The sequence below is a fragment of the Lycium ferocissimum genome, chromosome 10 (assembly GCF_029784015.1).
Source record: "Lycium ferocissimum isolate CSIRO_LF1 chromosome 10, AGI_CSIRO_Lferr_CH_V1, whole genome shotgun sequence".
NCBI lineage: Eukaryota > Viridiplantae > Streptophyta > Magnoliopsida > Solanales > Solanaceae > Lycium > Lycium ferocissimum.
Genome location: NC_081351.1, coordinates 58,597,947 through 58,603,593, shown reverse-complemented (window position 1 = coordinate 58,603,593; position 5,647 = coordinate 58,597,947). Strand labels below are relative to the sequence as shown.

At 34.5% G+C, this 5,647-nt stretch overlaps 1 long non-coding RNA gene across 1 annotated transcript; it reads right to left on the bottom strand.

Moving 5' to 3' along the window:
• Positions 1-4,153: 4,153 nt before the first annotated feature.
• Positions 4,154-5,427, bottom strand: LOC132032446 (uncharacterized). The gene is made up of 3 exons (XR_009408446.1): positions 5,308-5,427; positions 4,716-4,976; positions 4,154-4,183 (listed from the first exon to the last, which is right to left on the bottom strand). It is a non-coding gene; the product is annotated as an uncharacterized LOC132032446 (long non-coding RNA).
• Between the last annotated feature and the right edge of the window lie 220 nt (positions 5,428-5,647).

The window sequence follows — 5,647 nt, the reverse complement described above, 5'->3', positions numbered from 1 at the left end:
TTTGTTTGCTTGGTTTTGGTCCCTTTGGTTTATGTATCTTTGCCAACTTGAGTATTTGTGGTCCACTAGTAGAACACTGTCAAAGGCATACTCCCCATTTTCATTTTTACCATGTTGCTTGTTTGTGCCTCTGTATAATTTTAAAAGATAAAGGTGTGGTTCTTTGAAGACTTTAAGTGGTCCTTATGACTTGTCTGATCATTCAAACCTGTGAAAAAGCTTGGCTTCACTCTATTTTGCAAAGTCTAAGTTTCTGAGTCATCTATGAACCTACTTGGTGTTATTTGATCATTAGTCTATCTACTTGGAAGTTGTTAGGACAAATGAATCCCGCACATGACAATAAAGGACCTCTAGTAATCAAACTAATTATTTGCAAACTTGTTAAGCAATCAGTTCAATATACTATGGAATTGAACTTTGGAATCATGCCTTCCTTTGAGACTGTTTTCCATGATGGTTCTGTTTGAAGGTTAATATTTGACTTATGGCAAAGAATAAGGCAAGTCACTTGATGATTATGTTTCATATTCGGGTAAGGCAAACACTCTGTATAACTAAGAAGGTCTCACTTAAACAATAATCATGAATTGGAATTGTTGGTTTTTCCTTCTTTTTTTTTCCATGAGAAAGTTGGGATGTGCACTGATTTGGTTTGATATGTATAAATCAAGTGTTGCCACAAAGTCTTGCTTTTTATCTGTTATATATCATTTATAGTTGGGATTTGAGTTGGAAATATACCCCAGTATATCAGGTAATATATAGCCTGATATGTCTCTGGTATTCAAAGGTTGTATATCTGATTAACTGAGGTATACCACCCATGTGAATGAAAACCTTTTCTTTATTTTAATCAATACTTAGTTTCGCATTGGGCTTTTATCTATCCTAATATGATTGGGCTCTCATTTGTTTATTTATGTGACTTCCTTTTGCGACTGGTGTTTGGAGCCTTATGCTTTCCTTATTTCTTTAAGTCTTGGTCCAGTTTTGGGGCCATTTGTGCTTTGATCCATACCTTTGCATTATGTTAATTGATTGATCCTAGGATTGTGTATTGTGTGCATGGAATATCATAATTAGTCTCTCTTACCATAAGATAAAACCCAAGTCTTGGACAATTCTTTTCCTATCTATTATGGATTCAATACATAAGTGGGGAAATAAAATAGCACTTGGGGATCAAGCTTGAGCCTTCCCTGGTGTCTGCCATTCTTGGAGTTCCTAGAAAACCCTTGGATATTGTGCGACATCAGGAATAAGGGGGTGAAAGCTTTCCTTTTTGAGATATTTCGCATCTCCATAGGCATATATCCATGGTCTATTGGCTGATAAATTATGCATATTTGTTTGTGTGATAGTGTTTATTTAGGCAGATGACTTTGCGGACCTTGTTTCTATCTATTTCTAATATTGGGCCTGCTTCTCTGTTAGCACAATTCATATGGGCTTTAATATATTGAGCCTGCAGCTAGAGGTGTTCATGGTCCGGTTTGACTCGGTTTTTGGCTAAAACCAAACCAAACCATTTAAGGCGGTTTTTTTTAATATTCAAACCAAACCAAACCATTATAGTATAAATTCTATCGGTTTCGGTTTTTATCGGTTTCTGTTTGTTTTTTATCGGTTTGGTTCGGTTTTTCCGGTTGTAATAATATATTTTATAATGCAAAAAAATTGACAAACTTATTTACAAACTTGCACTTGTTATTTGCCCATATGGGATGGATATATGAATCCTTATCATTACCCGTATGCTCCATCCGGCTCATGTCAAATATATACTACCTTCATACATGCAAATCAATAGAATTTCAAAGCAACCGTCATTAATCTTCAAAGATATTCGAACTCGTTCAAAGATAGTGAGGATTAAGAAAAGTATATAAGCTAAATAAGTTACCATCTAAAGCCCAACTAGAGCTATAAGAGAAGAAGCAAATATGGTTCCAATAATAACAAACCTGAATATGTCCACTGGAACTATGTCTGATGTTCTAGTAAAGTATATGAGCTAAAATGATAAGCACTAAAAAGGGCAAGATATCAGCAACATAAATCCATAAGTTGGTGGATTGTTCAACTCCTACGGTCCACGAAGGAAATGCCTTCAAAAATAAAGAATTGACAAATTGTTTTCACTGTCAAGTTCAATACCTAACCGAGAAAAGGAACCACTTCGTAAAAAAAGAAGTCCTTCAAGAAGCATCATTTTTTTCACTTTAAAACGACGTAATTGAAGCATTCCAGTGTGGCCAATAGAAAACTTGCTACTTTACCTTCCTCCAAGATGAAACTATTTGAAAGAAAACTGAAAGCACGGATCAGCATAGCAGCATATGCAAAAATAGCCTCGAAAGAAATTACAAAATTTCCACCACGAGGAAGATAGCAACTACTACATAGTAGTACAATCTCCACAGCAACAAAATTAAGAAGGCTAGCCCATAAAAGGTTAATTATATACATTACTTTTTCATTAATCAAGTTGAGCAAAATAACAAGGTCTTTAAACAGTCCTCCGAATGATCAACACAAAAGAACCATATACCCAACTGTCACCAGAGAAAGATCACTTAATTGCTTGCATAAAAGTGTGATTAAATACAAAAAACAAGTCAATAGCATAATCCAAAAGCACTTCTGGTGAAGCAGCAGCAAAAACCTGAAAATTAACTACCAAAGAGCAAAACAGTTGCACTACGAATTTCAATTGCAACATCCAAACTAATCAATGCTCAAGGTTGTGCCAGCATATTCTGAAAAAAGAAAGAAAAAAGTTTAACAAAGTAGGCGCTAAAACTTTTTTAAAACATAAAAGACATATTCATAAAGAGTTAAATGTGTAAATTTACCTTTTTCAACTATCTCAAGTTTCTGAATTTCTTCTAAAAGATCTTCAAGCTTGCATTCTTTGGAAGTTGATCTTAACCATTGTTGAGTGCAAATAAGAGCTTCTACTGTCTTTGGTGATAAAGAACTTCGATAAGAGTCAAGAATCCGACCACCGGTGCTAAAAGCTGATTCAGAAGCAACAGTAGAAATAGGAATAGAAAGAACATCTCTTGCCATCCTAGAAATAATTGGATATCTAGCCGAAGAAACTTTCCACCAAGCCAAAATATCTAACTCTTTGGTCTTTTCCAAATCATCTACCAAGTACTTCTCAAGTTCTGATTTATTTTCAGTATTGTCTTCATCTGCCAAATATTTCTCCCATTGTGATTGCCACATCTCGTCACTATGCATGGTATCAATTTCATCATTCAAGCTTGTTTGACCACCAATTTTATCGGTATGAGTCCCACAAAAAGAACTCATGTAGTAATCATACAAGCGACTCAAAGTATCCATCACCTTTTTCGATTTTTCGGCTCCCACCAAATAACCATAAGAGTTTTTAAACAGATATTCCATATATTTCAACTTGTATCGAGGATCCAAAACAACAAAGAATGAATAATAACTTGTTCATACTTTCAAAAGTACCCCAAAATATTTGTTAAATTTAAGCTCCATCTTTTAGCCATGCCACTCAAAATAGAATCTTCACTACGAACATATTTGCAAATTATCTTTGAAGATTAAAGATCTCATGGAAGAAAGAATTGGAAGTAACATATGAAGTTCCTGAGAATTTCAAAGTTACCTGGTAGAAAATCTCAAGGAACTTAATGAAAACTTTAACATTCTTCCAATCGTCTATCGATGGATGCCTTCCCACATTATTTGTTTCTAAACAATACTTGAGGTACTTGTGATCATCATCATACATTCTTGAAAATGCCTTTTTCAAATTTTCCACCGTATCTAGCATCATATATGTGGAGTTCCACTTTAGTCTCAATATCTAAAGTCAAAAGACCATGAGTGTCAATCTTAACCTTCTCGACAAACGACTTAAAGGAATCAAACCTTCCAGCTGAGGACTTAACATATTTGATAGCATTTCTTACCCGAGAAATAGACTCATTTTGTTCACCGAGTCCTTCTTTCACGATCAAATTTAGAATATGAGCATTACATCTAACATGTAAGAACTCATTTCCTAAGATGCCTCCTTTCCAATCCTCAATTCTTCTCTTCAAGTGTTTAATTCAGAATCATTAGCAGATTGCATTATCTAAGGTCACCGTGAATATGTTCTCAATTTCCCAATCAAATAAGCACGCCTCAATCCCTTAGCAATTGTCTCGCCCTTATGATGCTGATGTTTGGAAAAAGTTGAGAATTTTCTTTTCAGATTCCACTCATCATCGATCAATGGGCAGTGACAACCATATAAGTTAGATTTTGAAGTGATGTCCACGTATCACTAGCAACACATACACGTTGATTATGAATAAGCTTTTTAAGCTTTTCTTTCTCCTCTTGATATATTTTCAAACATTGTTCAGTGTATCAAGCGAGAAGGTAATTGAAAATTAGGCAAAGTAACTGCCATTAATCTCCTAAAACTTCCCCTTCAACAACTTTAAAAGGTTGTTGTCAATAATGACAAACTCAAAGAATGGCTCTCCTAATCTCATTGACGTTAATCACAACCTTTTCTACAGTACATGTACTATATGCTTGTTCCCCTTTTTTAACTACCTTGATTCTTGATTGATTTCTGTCAATAATTCTAAGAGGGGAATTAGTACAAACCTCATTTAAATGTCTCCATAGCGTTGAGGTCCCATTTGTACTTTCAGAAGCAAAGTTACTAGTACAGTAGTTACATTTCGCCCTTTTCTTACCCCATTTATCAAGATATTCGTAATAGTGTTTCCAAACGCCGGATGTTCTCCTGTCACTACTCACAAGGCTACGATCAGGGTCGCAAAGAGTTGTTTGTTTCCGCTTTTTAGCATGATTGGGAGTAATATCACGAGTTTTATCACCGTCAAGCTCAGGTTCCAGCAAAATAGTTGGAGATACTTTGTTGGTTACCCACCTGGCTCCACCTCTTTTTGAGTAGTTGTAGTTTCCATCTAGTTTGAAAAAAAAGTATCCAAAAATCTAAATAAATAGAGAAATCCAAAATCATTAGATAAAAACTAAATCAACAGAAAAAACCTAAATCAGTGGAAAAATCTAAAAAAATAACGAGAGAAATAAAATAAAAACACATACAAGATGAAAGACTAGAGAAGCAATTCATTCAAATAAAACTTCAAATACACAAAAATAATTACACAAACAAAGAGTAGGGAACATACAAAAAGTAACCAAAAAAGAAAAGGGAAGAAAAAGTTACAGACTTATAGGGATTAAAGCTTTTTGTACCAAAAAAGAAAAGGGAAGAAAAAGTTACAGACTTACAGGGATTAAAGCTTCTTGTACTTAATTGTTATTGTGAGGGAGGCATAGAGGTAGGGTTTGGGAGGAAATAAGAGGAGGGAACTAAAATCTAACGAGGGAATGGCATAGAAGAGGAATAGGAAAGTGGCTTTTCATTTCATTTGGTGCACTTTACGTTTTGTACTTTTCTTTTGCTTTGTAAGTTGTATTATTTAGTTCAATAAAATAACACCCACTAAGTTCTACTTAGTGGCATTAAAATAAAAAAAAGTAATTTTTATTTTACTTTAAACGTAAATGGGCTTGGGGAACATGGGCTAGACTTTTCTCTTGGAATGGTCCTAAATTATGAAGAAGTTAA